Source organism: Adiantum capillus-veneris, chromosome 6, assembly GCF_014529385.1.
Source record: "Adiantum capillus-veneris isolate H3 chromosome 6, ASM1452938v2, whole genome shotgun sequence".
In the NCBI taxonomy this organism is placed as follows: domain Eukaryota; kingdom Viridiplantae; phylum Streptophyta; class Polypodiopsida; order Polypodiales; family Pteridaceae; genus Adiantum; species Adiantum capillus-veneris.
This window is the reverse complement of record NC_140936.1, coordinates 68,216,363-68,235,341: the sequence shown is the minus strand read 5'-3', so window position 1 is coordinate 68,235,341 and position 18,979 is coordinate 68,216,363.

Sequence of the window (18,979 nt, the reverse complement as noted above, 5' to 3'; positions counted from 1 at the left end):
CACATGAGTACGAGACAAGAAAGTCCCAGGATATTAAAGCAGGAAAGGAAGTTGAGAGGGAGCAAGACATGATATCCGAGGATGCTATCCTTAAAGAGTAAGCTGAAATTTTAAGAGCATCCAACTCTCTTCTTTATGAAAAAGTCACAGGCCAAATGGTGGTGAATGTCTCCTTGTTTGGAGATACTAAGGCATATTTGGACATATTCCCTCAAGATACAAGTATGCTTGTAAATCCCAACATTGAGCTTGGTGACACTGTGCTCTATATCTGTCTCAGGTATGTGTTGCTTTGCTAATTATTAGTGCATGTGCAAGGCAGACAGGCACACGGGGCTCATTGGGGATTGTGTTTCCTTTTCCAGGTGTCTTATGAGGGATCTTCTAGAGGCTCTAGCTATGCAAATTGCCATACTTGACCCTCTAGTGACACAATGCCTTTTCAACAAGCAAGGAACCCTTTCAAGTTTTTTTGATGATTTTAACATGCTGACCTGCAATTACATATTATACCCCTATGTTGAAGGGTAATTCTTAACTCCTTACATGTTATTTTTAACATTTTGTGGTATTCTTAGCTAATTGTTTTTTATTTTGTAGAGGAAATTTGAGTCTTATTATCTTCAATCTTTTGGAGAAAGATATTATATTTATGAATTCATTGTCAAGTATCCATGGGAAAAGTAAACTGTAGGTATGAAGCATAATCTATGCTTGATGATGGCCCATTGTTTTCTATTAGTAGCTTTTTGATTCAATGTCTTCTTGCAGTGCTGCCAAACTTATTGTTGGTCACCTGAGTACCACAAATAAAGATTACAATATAGAAGCTTTCAAGTACTACAATCAAAAAGTGCCTTTACAGATAGACTCAACATCTTGTGGATGGAGGGTGCTTGCAAATGCATGGAGATATCTTGAGTCAAGGTGCCGGATGACTACACTCATTGTAAGTGTGGTTCATGTATTTATTTTGATGTTTTATGTATGTATGTCATGTCCTTTAGTTCCTTTTTCTATTTTTTTCAGTTGCATGACTATCCAGAATCTTGGGTCATGTGGGTGAGAGAGAAGGCTGTTTCTATGGTTTTGGAAAGATCAATAAATCCAAATGATCCAGATTCTCCTTCGCCACCAAAGAAAGGTAGAACCACCAAAGGTTTGGATGCAAAGAAAATGGATCAAAAGAAGAAAAGTCCTGCAAAGAAGATCCATACAAAGAAAAAGGATCACAAGAAGATTCCTGCCAAGGGGAAGAGTCCCACGAAGAAGAAGATCCCTGCCAAGGGCAAGAATCCTACCAAAAAGAAGATTCCTGCCAAGGGGAAGAGTCCCACTAAGAAGAGTGCCAAGGGAAAGAGTCCCACTAAGAGCCCTGCAAAAAAAAGAGCAGATACAAAGGGCAATCCATTCCACTCACCATTGAAATTCAAGGTTCAAAAGCGTCGTACACTTAATAACAATAAGGGGGAGGCACCTAGCTCACCTTTCAAGCTACCATTCATGTTGTCAAAGAAAGCTGCCAAATCACCCAAGCCAGCCAGTCCTAAGGAGCCCAAAGCACCAACCCCTGCCAAGTCACCCGTGCCAAGCCCTAAGGGGTCCAAAGCATCAACCCCTGCCAAGTCACCACCACCACCCACTCCTGAACTTTCACCCCCTTCTGAACACAAAAGGAAAAGGGTCTCTGAGGATGCAGAATCCTCTCAAGGAAAAAGAAAAGTGGAATTTCATGATTGAATAGTCCACAAAAGCTATGTACACTTTTGTTCATTTTGTCCATATGAACATATATATATACACCCTTTTGTGATTCATAATTTTGTACTTCAAATACTTAATACCAACTGTCAATTCTTAAATGTGTATCATGATGTCATGTAATTTTAAAACAACAGAAGTAGAGAAAAGATAAATATATTTGCAAAATGATTACAATATTGAACTTGTTTTTTCAAGTCCTTGCAAGTGGCTCAAATACAACTCTTTTTGGGGGAAGGCATGTGATGCAAGAGGTTGAATTCTCCATCCTTGTGCTCACCACTATTTCATCCACTTTGAATCTATACTCGGGAGATGTTTCATCAAGAAACTCGAGAGATTCTCTAACATCATTTAGTCTCCAATTTGTTGTTACTTTCAGGCTTCTATACTCGGTGTGTGGATGGACTGTGACCTTTAGTTCAAACTCTGGACAATTTTCCTCAGAGTCGAGAGGAACCCAGCTACCTAATTTGCTTCTCCATCTCCTATAGTCGTAGCCCAGAACTAATGATTGACGACATAGTTGATATGAGATAGACATAGAATTTGGGCTTACTCCACAACTAATATTGTCACCAATATGGAAAGTTTCTTTGGTGCTCCATCCGTCTCCAAGAACATTATCCAGTTCAGTCATAGAAAGTCTTCTATTAGGCCACATCGTCTTTGTCCTCTACAAATCCATTGTTTTGAAACATGCCACAAAGACATGTATAGGCAAGAACCATTGAAATTTAATCCTTCTTGATATCCTGCCCGGAGACATAGCTTTAAGGATGTCTTCTTTGATCTTGGATTTGAAGCTTGATATAGTACATGCATCAGGATCTTCCCAATCAAGTGAACTTATGGTGGGGACGGGTAACTGATGTAGTTCTCCATATGCACCTTCTCGTGATGGAACTTTGTATGCTGCAAAATAGAAAAACAAATCCATTGTTTTGTAAAAGGAAGGTGGCTTTTCAGCATACATAGCATCTGCAATCCCTTTATTCATTGCTTTGAACGTCCCACTTAGACTCTCCACAGGCTGCCATTACACAGCTGTTGAAGGAAATATATCTGGAATGGAATCAAAAAATGAGAAAAACAATGGGATAATGAAAAAAATTCACTGTATCAAATAGTTTTTTTTGTACTTAGTGTAAGAATGCAGTGTGGGATGTTCTTCCCACTCTAACACCATATCCTTGGCCATGTACACATGTTGAACCTTAGCTAGCCATCCATTGTCGGTCACTTTGAAAGCAAGAACACGACCTTTCCAATGGTTTTTTACTTTATCGCGTTTAGTTCTCTTCACTTTGTGTACACCTTTGCATGAAGGAAGCATTGTTACCCAATCATTCACACGAAAAGATATGGACTTCCAAAGACCATCCTCTCTAACATTATGAAAGTCACTCTCAACGTGTTTGCAGGCGCTTTACTCAAGCATCATATGTGAGGCTGCAAAATGCAGCCTCTTCAAGCTCGGACGATAACCATGCAGAGCAAATCCCCAATCAGGATATTTTTTAGCATGAAATTGACTAAATGATGGAGACGATTATGGATTTAGAAAGGCTCATCTACAACAACATGAAACGTGAGTACAACATGCCCTTGTATGATGGAGCACGAGTGTCTAGATTGAAGGAACTCCTGGTTCTTCTCAACATACAGTCAAAGTTTGGATGGAGTGCCATTAGAGTCATAGAACCTTTTAGGTGATATTTTGCAATGTGTTGACTTCAATAAAAAACTATACATGTATAATGTACCAAATTATGAGAGATGTTATTGTGTTTCTCTGTGTAGATTGCTAAAGGAGCACATTTTGCCAACTGATAATGTGATGCCAGATTCCAGAGAGGATGCAAGAAAGATTGTGCGAGCCTTGGGGATGGATTACAATTCCATTCATGCTTGTCTTAATGATTGCATTCTTTTCAAGGGGGAATATGTGGACATGTAGAAGTGTCAAAAATGTGATTTTGAGGGATATCAGCCTAAGAGATACCTCTAGCCGGGGGTCTATGCACAAAATATACAATCTATACCTTTATACAATTTTCAATATACATAAAAGTTGCAAAAGCATTTGCATAGGGGAGGAGTTCTCAACACCCGACCAAGCATGGAGTTTAGGCCATGAGCTGGACTGCATCTAGAGGTACCTAGCGACTAGTGCTACCCCTGAATGGGTGTTATGAATGAAAGCGTACTCAAGAAATTATAACATTGTGGAGGGTGAATATATGTGTACACCACATTGCGAGAAGAGAGAGAGAGAGAGAGAGAGAGAGAGAGAGAGAGAGAGAGAGAGAGAGAGAGAGAGAGAGAGAGAGAGAGAGAGAATATAGTGGAGGGTGAAATAGAGTGCACAGAGACGTGAGATATTGACAACAAAGAATCTTTAAATTCCCCTTTCTAAATGAAACATGCAACCATGTATTAACTCAATGACAAAATCTTGGTGTACCATAACATCAAAAAACAAGTTTATGACAAAATAACTAGCAGAGCACCGAACCTTGTGTAGGGATCGACCGGTCCACCCATCCACATCCACTCTACTACGGACAGAGGGAATTTCAGTTCGCCAGGAGTGAGCCAGAACACCTCTAACCTAATTGAGCCAAACATAAGCTGAGGCCGCTTCACCTCCCTCCATGAACACGATCTCTGAAAAGATCCCAAGTACCAGTAGGTGGTAGGATATCAACACCAACCATGTTAGTTTAGACGTGACGCCTCTTCGATGCCCAACACTAGGTGTTTAGGCAAAGCCAAGGAAAAATCCCCGACGCGTTAGCCGTATAGGTCATTCAATCCCCGATGCACTAACCGTGTAGATGAGCCTAGCAAATAGAAGAAGACCTAGGCAGCACCCTCGATATCCAGCAAAGCCCCAAGTCAACGACCCTTTAGTCTAAGGCTAAGACATGTAGGTGATCGTAGTCTTGTAGCGATGCTACCATGAAAAACATAACACATGAGTCCAATCACAATAGCACTTTCCATATACAAAAATAATATTTTTCAAACAGTTAGACTATACAGGGTCTCTACTCTTATACATCTTCCATAAACCATCTAGATCACTTCATGATCTAATCCCAAAACCATAAACCATAATCCAATCACTTCTCACGGGTGAGCACTCCACCCAACTCTGGTGAGGCACAACCAAACTTGCATAACCACTTTAGAACATAACATGGCTGCAAAAATGTTGACAACATAACCATATTAAAAACAAACCATGATCCGCACCGGATTCCACCATAAAAATCATAACCATAATCCATGAGGGAATCTCATCCCTAAAAGACCAATCATAATCACACTAAACCAGCTTCCACACTTGGAGTTTGACATAACCTTTGTAATCAATTGGAGTCTATACACATGTGACTCTTAAGACGTGATTCCTTCATGCATAAAAATAGTCCGACCATCAATCAATTATGATATAAAATTCCAATTTTGACCACATCCAACCATGCAAAGTTGATGCATCACATCTGCACTTCACCTCTCTAGCACATAGAGCTGGTTTTGACCAACAAAGGTGGAAAGCAATCATAACCATGCATATATGAGGCATCCACATCAATCCATAAGTTTCCATACATCATATGATAGCATTCCATCACCATAAACATGATGCAAAATATCTCGGACCTTTAGGTCACCCATGAACCATAACTTCACACATATGCATAGAACAACTTTTTGGCATTTTTGAGAGCATGCAAACCATCAAAATGAAAGTATTTGACCTCAAATCAATGCATCAAGCTCAGATCCATAATATACAGTAGCACTCTATCACATCGCTTTACCCATATGGTACTTACACAACAAACGGTAACCCAAAAAGAAAGCTACTTTAATCATATCTACCTATACGGTTCGGTAAGTCTAACCATATACCTTCACATGAGTTTATGGCTATATAATAATTGAAATCAAATCACCAAAACAAACCATAAATCATACATAAACGGCTTGGTTAACTCACGATGTCATATGGTACTCTCCGTAGGTAGCACCCCTACATGTGTAGGTAAAACCGATTATAGAACAATTAATAACTCGCATTCTCGAGGTGATAACGGAGACCTAAATACATTTATCATCAAATTTTATCAAAATTTTCAATTGGTTAAATGGGTTTGCCCATCCGGTGAAATCTATATAGTGGTTTTCCAAGGAGCCTGGAGTCAAAAAATTTGATTGTGCAGTGGGTAACAAGTTATTTTTTTACCATATCTCTTAGCTCATGCATAATTTTCACATGACACCAACAAGAAAAAATGTTTTAAATGATGCGTTTTATCTCTAGTATAAAGGGTTCGGGCTGATTCATAACGGTTGGTGAGTTATGACCAAAACAGTGTTCCTATCGCCTTTATGACGTGAAACAAAAAGCTTTTTTTATGCATGCACGTGATCATAAATGCATCATGTTCATAAATCATCATGTTAAACATGATAAAATAATGATGGGGCAATTTCATACGTACTCGGTTAATCCATACATGCACTCGTATACAAAAAAAATTATCACCGAGAGGGTGGCTACTAAAAAAAATGACATAGAGAAAGCGATGATGATGGCTATGGAGTTTAGAGCTTCTCAACGTGCTTTTGAATCTATTAGGGGATGTCGAAAGGCTTCTTTGTTTTCCACAAGAGAGCGGTGATGAGAGCTACATAGAGGTTCACCACGAAAGCTTTTGAAGAGCGCGTATAACGTGAAACGAGAGAGGAGATAGTAAGCAAGTAGAGAGAGAGTATCCTTCTTCTTCTTTCTCCTCTAGAGAGAAGAGATTATGGAGATGGTGGTTAAGAGCTTGCACCACTCCGTATACTAGATACGTATAGCCTTGCGGTAGTAGACACAACAGACGGCAGTGAAAACTGAGGTGTCTATGCCAAGTTATAGTTTTTCCAACTGTCCGGAGTGTGCCCCAACCTACAGGTAGCTTGGATTAGCTTCCTAATTTAGGGAAAAGACTTTAGTATTTTCTAAAAACATGGCACAGCTTTTGGTGGTCAACTCTCCCACTTACCATTTAATTTTTTTACAAAAAAATTGGCAAATTGAACAGTATCTGACCAACTAATGGAAACCTTAGCTAGACTATGACATATCGTAATGTCCTGATATAATTATGACTTTTCTAACTTCTCGGACGTATTTACGGTATTGCTTTTTATAAAAATAATTCTTATAAAAATTCTATTTGGTTCCGTTTTTGCTCCGGGTGATCATTTTTAAATCCGACGGAGACTAACATTAAAATTTTGATGTTTAGGTCATCATAAAAAGCACATTGCTTTTCAAAAATGCCAAAAAGCACAAAAAGCTAAAAATAGCAAACAGGAAAAAAAGAAAAATTTTCTAAAACTGAACCACAGGATTTCCTCGTCCCACTGGAATAAGAAAGCGGACTCAGATTTCATTAAAAAGCACTAGAAAACATGAAAAGCTACAAATAGCGTGAAAAGCACTTGAAAACTAAATTTTTACACAATTGCAGCCCGAGCACTATCTCTCTCTCTCTCTCTCTCTCTCTCTCTCTCTCTCTCTCTCTCTCTCTCTCTCTCTCTCTCTCTCTCTCTCTTTACGCATCCTAGGTCGCATCCAAAACTAGCTGGTGCCCCAAATTTGTGTAGGGTTAGGTTGCGGATTTGTGTGTGTGTTTGTTATTTTTTCCAACCCCAACCCAATTGAGCAGCACGGGAGCCTAGAAGGGTGCTTAGAGGCCACTCTTCTTGTTGCCCGCCCCGGACCGCCTCACTAATTCACCCCTTTTCATTTAGTTTATGGACAGGAGGCACTTCTCCCCATTCAGGTAGAGCTCTCAAGCTTGCGTGTTCTTGCAAGAGTGGCAAAAAAACCAAAAGAGGTTCTACATGAAAGGATCTTAGATCTCCAACGACTTGAGCTAGATAGAGAAGAGTCCATTGATCACTACATCACCAAAGCGACAAGCCAAAGGGACAAAATCAACAAGAAGCTCAAGGGGAAAGGATTGAAGGAAGGTATGTTCCTTCTTCGCTATGATAACCGACTTGATACTCGACTTGACAAAAAGTTTTTGCAAAGATCGGAGGGACCTTTCATGATAAAAACAAAGTTCTGGAATGGTAGTTATAGATTAGCAGATTTATCAGGAAAAATCCACAAGACCAGAGTCAATGGATGGAGATTAAAGCCCTACTTTCAACGTATCAATCCGTTGATAGGAAGTCATCTGCCTACATCGTCTAAACTCCAAATTGGCATGGCTCCCTTCGGCTTGGCAAATGCTCCACCTATTTTTCAAGCTTTTATATGCAAAGAAGAACCAGCTTTGGAATCTGAACATACCCTAGGCAACCCTCCTATCTCCGATTTCTGGGATTGAGGTAATGAAAAGTAGGTCTAATGGAGTAAAAGAGTGCATGACACTCCTCCTATTGAAAAAAAAAAGTGGAAAAGAAAAAATGACAAAAAAAGAGAAAAAAAAACAAGAAGAAAAAGAAGCAACACCGTCCTGCTAAAGATATGAATATCTCTAGGCTTGGGGGAGGGCTAATATGAGTGGCATAAAATGGTAACCATCTTTTTGCAACATTTGTCAGCCTACTCAACGTCCTCTTCCTCATATGTGTATATATTTTTCTACGCTATTAAGTTATCTATAGTAAATTCCCCCTCTTTGTTTAATCTTTGTGGCGACACATACATTGTACTCTTCCCAAAAATGTCACCTTAGTCATATATTTATATTACCACCCTTTTCTTTTTTGCTTTGTAATTAAAAGTAAGCATACAATAACCAACTATCTACCCCCAAACTTTCTTACCTCTTGTGAATTAGTAGTAGAAAAATAATATATCCATCTTCCATTCCATATAGATAAACTACCATGGAAATCAACTCTCCACTTGTCTTTACCAAAGATTATGGTCCCTCTCTAGAAGTCTTCTATGCCCCCTACATAGGTGGCCCAATATCTCTTAAGAATATACATATAGTTTTTCTCCTTTCAAAAAAACTCCAATTGTATATTCTTTTCACAAGAAAATAATATTGGGCCCTCCTCTATTTTTTTAAGCATCATATCCTTTTGAAAAAGCATGATTCCCCTTGGATGCGTACAAGCAAAGGGCCCATACAAGAAGACTTGGAAGCAAAAGGTTCCCTAGCCTAGTGTGGACCTTCCAAACCGAATTCCCTGGTGCATGGGCGTGAAGAATAGTCCAAATTCATATCAAACATGTTGAGAAGGTCAAATTTGCCTTTTGAACCATGTCATTCCGAGCTACAGGTAAAAAGTTATGGTCAAAATAGTGTAAATCTGTCAGATTCGCAGCAAAAGGGAACTGTAAATCAAGTAAATCAAGAGGGTGAGATCTTATTTTTCCCCTACTCATCTTCTATAAGAGCAATGAGTGTTCAAGGTCATTTGCATGTGATGGGACCAACCTAAAGATGCTTTCTAAATGCCAAGACAGACAAGTTGAGATACCCCGTAGGAGCCACCCATAGGGCCTCATGGTGGGACCCACCTACATTATGCACCCCTATGGATCCATCACGGTCTAAAATGATATTTTTGGTGAATAAATAGTCCCTTTTATGTCCAATATTCAATGAGTGGTCAAACGACACCTAATTAGGGCTAATCACTTACCCTAATTAAGTGTAGCATAATCCCACTCCTACACAACTATAAATAGCCCCCATTGGAGAGACTCAAGGACACACACCTATATTTTCAACTTCATGTTGTTTCTTGATCAATAGTAGAGAAAACCCCAACTCTCCCTCTTTCACATCCTCCCTCCTAACCCTCCTCTTTGGAGGAAGTGCAACTCTATCCTCCACTCTTTCTATTCTACAATCTCTTACTTCATCAACCCAATCAATCATTTGTAGCACCTCAATAACTTGTAAATACATCATGATCTCTCTCATGGTTATGTTAATGATCATTAAATCATCTTCAAAAAACTTTCAAGTGTCGCAATTCGTGATGGTTAGCCAGCGTCTGTCCTCCCCTTAAAAGGTATGCGAGAAATCAAGTAAGTGTTCTATTCTCAATTTACTATTGGTTTGTTTCTCCACACTTATTCAATTCGTTTAAATAAATTTCTCACTCCAACTCTCTTTTGTTTCATTACATATGCATGTGGCTACCTCTCATGGTGATTTTATTTGTGTCACGGCATTGCATAGATGGAGATGAGCTCTCTATGCAAAGTGTGTTAGTTTGATGTAAGTGATTCTCATGTGTGTTTGAGAGGCAAGTCTTGTGCGCATGATTTTTTGATGAGTTCTTGAGAGAGGAGGAGTTTGGATCTATTCTGGGTATTCTTATGGGGAGAAGGTGAATGCTATTCCACAAATTGCATATTTCATTTGATGCACGCATTGGGTTTCATAATCGTTGATGGGTGTTCAAGTGTCCAAAGTGTATATAGATTAAGCGGGTTTTCAAAGTGTGTTGCTTGTGTGGGTGAGTGCAAGTGTTATTTTGATTGGTTTCCTTCTCCACTCCCAAAAGAAGGTGGTGCCCCACGTAGTGTGCGTACCTCTTTACCAACATTTTGTGCGGGTAGGCCCATTAATTTAGGTTTAGAGGCCCCATTTCAATAGCTCGCCCTCATAAAGTGGTGCCCCCACTGAGGAACATATTTCCAAGTTACCTTCAAATTTTTTAGTGATGAACAATGGAGTTCCCTTCTATCCATTTCATTTTGCACAACACATTAGAGTAAATGTTCACATAGATAGAAAAGCCTTTTTCCAACAACGCATTGTTTTTATGTTCGCCCTCACCACCACATCAACCTACTCCATAGAGAAAAAACTATGAAAATAATTCTAAAGGATCGTAGATAGTATAGAGATGTTAATGAAATGCCTTAGTGTTGTTCACCAATAGTTTGATTCCACCACAATAAGTGGCCGAAATATTCCTACAGACCTATACTCCAAAGTTCATATTTGTACAGTTTTCTTAAGGATTCAAAACATATAGATCTTCTCCCATTACAAAAATAAAGCTAGAGCATGAGCACGAAAATCATGAATTCTAGGCACTTTATGGTGACATTGGATCTATAGCTTCCACAAAGAGAAAACCACATACAGTACAAGCTCTAGCTTAACACATAAGAGAGAATGAATCTAAAATGAAAGTGAGACTTGTATCTTCACAAAGGAATACAATGCCTCGAATGATTGACACAAGGAGTTTACAAGAGCTATTGTCTACTTCAATTTAGTGTGCAATAACTTTGGTGGAGCTCCTAAAAATCAAACCACATGTGTGCATTGAAGTGGGGAAATTTTGAAAAAAGTGGATATTAAATTTCATTTAAGGATATCAATTAAGAGAACAAAACATATAGATCTTCTCCCATTACAAAAATAAAGCTAGACCATGAGCATGAAAATCACGACTTCTAGTCACTTTATGGTGACATTGGATCTATAGCTTCCACAAAGAGAAAACCACATACAATACAATCTCTAGCTTAACACATAAGAGAGAATGAATCTAAATTGAAAGTGAGACTTGTATCTTCACAAAGGAATACAATGGCGTGAATGATTGACACAAGGAGTTTACAAGAGCTATTGTCTACTTCAATTTAGTGTGCAATAACTTTGGTGGAGCTCCTAAAAATCAAACCATATGTGTGAATTGAAGTGGGGAAATTTTGAAAAAAGTGGATAATAAATTTCCATTTAAGGATATCAATTAAGAGAACAAGAAAATAAAGTGCATTCAGTGAAACATAGAGCCAACACTCGTCAATAATGTGGGTAATTATTGTGAGGGCGAAGAAGAAAACACAACCTTGTCTATGGCATACAAAGGCTTCAAAACCTTAGAATTCTTAATAGTGGAGAGGGTGTATCCATTGCTAAAAGGGAAATTTAGAAAAAATAAAAAACCCCAACACTCCATAAGACACACACGTAATTGTAGGTAGTAGATGGTTAGGTGGAAAAGCCTATGGGAACGTTAAATTAGATAGTAGTTACATCCTATGGGATATAATATGAACACACATATAAAATAGTAGAGTTCGGTATTTTAAAAAAATGATGTCACTTTGGGTCATACATTCATGAGAGAACTTAAAATATTTCAAAATTGAGGTTACCACCACATCAACTTACTCCATAGAGAAAAAACTATGAAAGTTATTCTAAAGGATCGTAGATAGTATAGAGATGTTAATGAAATGCCTTAGTCTTGTTCATCAATAGTTTGATTCCACCACAATAAGTGGCCGAAATATTCCTACATAGCTACAGTCCAAAGTTCATATTTGTACAGTTTTCTTAAGGAAGCAAAACATATAGATCTTCTCCCATTACAAAAAACAAGCTAGAGCATGAGCATGAAAATCACGACTTCTAGTCACTTTATGGTGACATTGGATCTATAGCTTCCACAAAGAGAAAACCACATACAGTACAAGCTCTAGCTTAACACATAAGAGAGAATGAATCTAAATTGAAGGTCAAACTTGTATCTTTACAAAGGAATAAAATGGCTTGAATGATTGACAGAAGGAGTTTACAAGAGCTATTGTCTACTTCAATTTAGTGTGCAATAACTTTGGTGGAGCTCCTAAAAATCAAACCACATGTGTGAATTGAAGTGGGGAAATTTTGAGAAAAGTGGATATTAAATTTCCATTTAAGGATATCAATTAAGAGAACAAGAAAATAAAGTGCATTGAGTGAAACATAGAACCAGCACTTGTCAATAAAGTGGGTTATTATTGTGAGGGAGAAGAAGAAAACACAACCTTGTCTATGGCATACAAAGGCCTTAAAACATTAAAATTCTTAATAGTGGAGAGGGTGTATCCATTGCTAAAAGGGAAATTTAGAAAAAGTAAAAAACCCCAACACTCCATAAGACACACACGTAATTGTAGTTAGTAGATGGTTAGGTGGACAAGCCTATGGGAACATTAAATTAGATAGTAGTTACATCCTATGGGATATAATATGAACACACATATAAAATAGTAGACTTTGGTATTAAAAAAAAAATGATGTCACTTTGGGTCATACATTCATGAGAGAACTTAAAATATTTCAAAATTGAGGTTACCACCACATCAACTTACTCCATAGAGAAACAACTATGAAAGTAATTCTAAAGGATCATGGATAGTATAGACATGTTAATGAAATGCCTTAGTCTTGTTCATCAATAGTTTGATTCCAGTACAATAAGTGGCCGAAATATTCCTACAGACCTATAGTGCAAAGTTCATATTTGTACAGTTTTCTTAAGGAAGCAAAACATATAGATCTTCTCCCATTACAAAAATAAAGCTAGAGCAGGAGCATGAAAATCATGACTTCTAGTCACGTTATGGTGACATTGGATGTATAGCTTCCACAAAGAGAAAACCACATACAATACAAGCTCTAGCTTAACACATAAGAGAGAATGAATCTAAATTGAAAGTGAGACTTGTATCTGCACAAAGGAATACAATGCCTTGAATGATTGACACAAGGAGTTTACAAGAGCTATTGTCTACTTCAATTTAGTGTGCAATAACTTTGGTGGAGCTGCTAAAAATCAAACCACATGTGTGAATTGAAGTGGGGAAAATTTTGAAAAAAGTGGATAATAAATTTCCATTTAAGGATATCAATTAAGAGAAAAGAAAATAAAGTGCATTGAGTGAAACATAGAGCCAACACTCGTCAATAAAGTGGGTGATTATTGTGAGGGCGAAGAAGAAAACACAACCTTGTCTGTGGCAAACAAAGGCTTCAAAACCTTAGAATTCTTAATAGTGGAGAGGGTGTATCCATTGCTAAAAGGGACATTTAGAAAACGTAAAAAACCCCAACACTCCATAAGACACACATGAAATTGTAGTTAGTAGATGGTTAGGTGGGAAAGCCTATTGGATCGTTAAATTAGAAAGTAGTTACATCCTATCGGATATAATATGAACACACATATAAAATAGTAGACTTTGGTATTAAAAAAAATGATGTCACTTTGGGTCATACAATAATGAGAGAACTTCAAATGGTTCAAAATTAAAGTTACCACCACATCAAATTACTCCATAGAGAAACAACAATGAAAGTAATTCTAAAGGATCGTAGATAGTATAGAGATGTTAATGAAATCCCTTAGTCTTGTTCATCAATATTTTGATTCCACCAGAATAAGTGGCCGAAATATTCCTACAGACCTAAATGCCAAAAATCATATTTGTACAGTTTTCTTAAGGAATCAAAACATATAGATCTTCTCCCATTACAAAAATAAATCTAGAGCACGAGCATGAAAATCACGACTTCTAGTCACTTTATGGTGACATTGGATCTATAGCTTCCACAAAGAGAAAACCACATACAATACAAGCTCTAGCTTAACACATAAGAGAGAATGAATCTAAATTAAAAGTGAGACTTGTATCTTCACAAAGGAATACAATGGCGTGAATGATTGACACAAGGAGTTTACAAGAGCTATTGTCTACTTCAATTTAGTGTGCAATAACTTTGGTGGAGCTCCTAAAAATCAAACCACATGTATGAATTGAAATGGGGAAATTTTGAAAAAAGTGGATAATAAATTTCCATTTAAGGATATCAATTAAGAGAACAAGAAAATAAAGTGCATTCAGTGAAACATAGAGCCAACACTCGTCAATAAAGTGGGTAATTATTGTGAGGGCGAAGAAGAAAACACAACCTTGTCTATGGCATACAAAGGCTTCAAAACCTTAGAATTCTTAATAGTGGAGAGGGTGTATCCATTGCTAAAAGGGAAATTCAGAAAAAGTAAAAAACCCCAACACTCCATAAGACACACACGTAATCGTAGTTAGTAGATGGTTAGGTGGACAAGCCTATGGGAACGTTAAATTAGATAGTAGTTACATCCTATGGGATATAATATGAACACACATATAAAATAGTAGACTTTGGTATTTTAAAAAAAATGATGTCACTTTGGGTCATACATTCATGAGAGAACTTGAAATATTTCAAAATTGAGGTTACCACCACATCAACTTACTCCATAGAGAAACAACTATGAAAGTAATTCTAAAGGATCATAGATAGTATAGACATGTTAATGAAATGCCTTAGTCTTGTTCATCAATAGTTTGATTCCAGCACAATAAGTGGCCGAAATATTCCTACAAACCTATAGTGCAAAGTTCATATTTGTACAGTTTTCTTAAGGAAGCAAAACATATAGATCTTCTCCCATTACAAAAATAAAGCTAGAGCAAGAGCATGAAAATCACGACTTCTAGTCACGTTATGGTGACATTGGATGTATAGCTTCCACAAAGAGAAAACCACATACAGTACAAGCTCTAGCTTAACACATAAGAGAGAATGAATCTAAATTGAAAGTGAGACTTGTATCTTCACAAAGGAATACAATGCCTTGAATGATTGACACAAGGAGTTTACAAGAGCTATTGTCTACTTCAATTTAGTGTGCAATAACTTTGGTGGAGCTCCTAAAAATCAAACCACATGTGTGAATTGAAGTGGGGAAATTTTGAAAAAAGTGGATAATAAATTTCCATTTAAGGATATCAATTAAGAGAACAAGAAAATAAAGTGCATTGAGTGAAACATAGAGCCAGCACTTGTCAATAAAGTGGGTGATTATTGTGAGGGAGAAGAAGAAAACACAACCTTGTCTATGGCATACAAAGGCCTTAAAACCTTAAAATTCTTAATAGTGGAGAGGGTGTATCCATTGCTAAAAGGCAAATTTAGAAAAAATAAAAAATCCCAACACTCCATAAGACACACACGTAATTGTAGTTAGTACATGGTTAGGTGGAAAAGCCTATGGGAACGTTAAATTAGATAGTAGTTACATCCTATGGGATATAATATGAACACACATATAAAATAGTAGAGTTTGGTATTAAAAAAAAATGATGTCCCTTTGGGTCATTTATTCATGAGAGAACTTAAAATATTTCAAAATTGAGGTTACCACAACATCAACTTACTCCATAGAGAAAAAATTATGAAAGTAATTCTAAAGGATCGTAGATAGTATAGAGATGTTAATGAAATGCCTTAGTCTTGTTCATCAATAGTTTGATTCCACCACAATAAGTGTCCCAAATAATCCTACATAGCTACAGTCGAAAGTTCATATTTGTACAATTTTCTTAAGGAAGCAAAACATATAGATCTTCTCCCATTACAAAAATAAAGCTAGAGCATGAGCATGAAAATCAGGACTTCTAGTCACTTTATGGTGACATTGGATCTATAGCTTCCACAAAGAGAAAACCACATACAGTACAAGCTCTAGCTTAACACATAAGAGAGAATGAATCTAAATTGAAAGTGAGACTTGTATCTTCACAAAGGAATACAATGCCGTGAACACAGACTATGAACTCAAAATAAAGAAAAGAGAGCTAACAAACAAGATAGAGATAGGGGATATATATATATATATATATATATATATATATATATATATATATCTCATACATAGATAGATGGAGGATAAACAGACAGACAGACAGATAGATATAGATAAATACATTAATAGATAGATGGATAGATAATTCGATAGATAGATACATAAACAGATAGATAGATACACATGCAGAGAAAAAACACAAAGATAGATAAATAGATAGATAACTAGGGATAGAGAGAGAGAGAGAGAGAGACCCTGTTGGAACTCAAGGGCATTGCCCCTTTATTGAGGATACACTCTTATGATGGATAAATGACATGATACATGGATCAAACCCAAGACAAGTTATTCCTTGGATTGCTTGCTAATTGAGTATGCAGCATGCATACTTTGAGCCATCAGCAGAGAATGAGTAGAGAATGCATCATGCACATGGTGAGCCATATATAGCCATTTGTAGTAGAGGATGAGTTTGCTTTTTCTAGATATATCATATGAGCTATAGTTTTGTAAAATGATTCTTTGGATGGATGTTCATGGTTATCTTGTAGGCCCAAGGCCACCATGCCCAAAACTAACCAAGCACAAAGAGTAGGAGGCAAGGCAGGGGGTGCATAGGCCTTGGGAGGCCCAAAGAAAGACTTCCCCACAAGGGAGCGCATTTGGGCCTTCCAGAGACCTATGGAAGGCCCAAATGCACTCCCTTGTGGCAGGATTTCTTTGGGCATCCCAAGGCCTATGCATCCCTTGCCTTGCCTTCTATTTGTGCCAGCTTGCTTTGGCATGGTTGACATGGTCCTACAGGATGTTCAAACTTCACTCAACCATGCAATAATAGTTATCTCATACCATGGCGCATTGCAAGCCCCCCTTTGATTTTTAGGATAGTGCCCCATAGTGTGTATGCTCTAGTTTTGGTCTCTAAAGAAAAAGGCGGTGCTTTGCTTGGTTGTACAAGACATTTTTTAGTCTCACAAAACCCTACTAGTGAAAAAGAGCTGAAGCAAATGGCCATAACATGCATAAAAAGGAGAGATACAGAGAGAGAGAGAGAGAGAGATAATTGATTCTTAAAGCAGCTACCCATAAAGGAGCCAATATTCTATTAGTACAAAACACTACTCTATAAGTTTATGCAAAAAATAATTGATCATACATGGCTAGCTAGCTGAAAGCAAAGAGATTTTTTTTTTTTGGGGGGGGGGGGGGGGGAGAGAGAGAGAGAGAGATAATAAAGGTTTTCTAAACCCATTCCATGCCTCTTTTCCATCCAATGCATGAATAGGCACCCTTGCATCCTCTCCTAAACTAACCAACTAGCCCCTACCTTTGAAGCATTGGTTGATATAGTTTTGCAGCCGCCGCAGAAATGCTACCATGATGCAATTACATGGCCCATCTTGATGCAGGCTTATGAGTGATGGGTAATCCTCCCCACTACCATAATTCTCAACATTGGTTCATCACTTTCTATATTAGTTATGAACCCCTAGTATTCACCAAGAATTTACCGTATTCATGTGACACACTTGTATAAGCATCAAACCCCTCAGTAAGAATCAAATCTTCAAAGAAATTGCTACATGGAAAATAATTTGCAAGATCAAAGATTTCATATATTAAAGCCATAGCGCTTGTTGTTACAAAACCATGTCCATTGCAGACTACCTCAAACATGATTTAATGAGATTACAAAGTAAAAGCTATGTTGATAGCTTTGGGCATTATGGATACATGTTCGGTATGTATAGAGTATAGATCTAAATTCTTCAAATGTTGCCTCAAATACACTCAGGTTTGAAACCAGTGCCCTTGTGTAAAGTAACATCGCCATTGCTTGACATACTTGACCTTCCTATGCTTGGGATCCATCTCTGTCTCATGGCTATGGAGTTTCCACCTGTGGTGCAGGGGCACCCTTCTGTGTCCTTCCAGCTAGAAAGTTTGTGATGTGACTCCACCTTACATGAAAAATAAATATTCTCTTCCATAGCTTGCAAGAAGTTGGGGTAGATGAAGAGGTAGATGAAGAGTTAGTTGTTGTAGATCTTGGCTTACGGTAGACTTGGTATTTTTTAGGGAGGACAGTGAACAATGGAAGAGGGTACAGGGATAGAAAGAAGAGAGGAGAGAGGAATGTGATGAAGGGTTTAGCAGGTAGATGAAGTGGCATATCTAGGAGTGTGTGAGAATGAGAGGGAGGGTTTAGCAGGTAGATGGAGAGGGAGATGCAAAATTTGTAAGAGTGAGAAGGAGGATTTAGCATTTAGATGAAGAGGGAGATGCAGCAGGTCCTGGCTATGGTGGGCATGGCTACTTTGAGGAAGGGGAGTGAGAGAGACAAAGAGGAGACATGGAGAGAGAGAAAGGGATTTTGGAGGCAAAAAATGATGTTTTGATATTAGAATAGGTTTGGGGTCACTTTTTGGGATGAAATGACTACTTTTGAAAATTTCAATAAATTTCAAATTTTTAGGGTTTATTTTTTGCCGAGTTTTTTTTTTAAATGAAAGGTGGGGTTCTCTTTTTGTACAAGGGTCCCTCTCCCTCTTTATGACACCCCCTTTTCTCTAGGAGATGCTGAAAAGCTAGAGAGAGAAGGTAGCCTCCTGGTCACTACTTACCCCACCTTTTCTAAGCTTGAAGGCTAGAAAATGACCTACCAAAATAGCCCCCATCATTTCCTTTGTCTCCCTTAATCACAACATACTTCCTTAAAATTAGGAATTCTTACAAGGTCCATGGAGAGTCC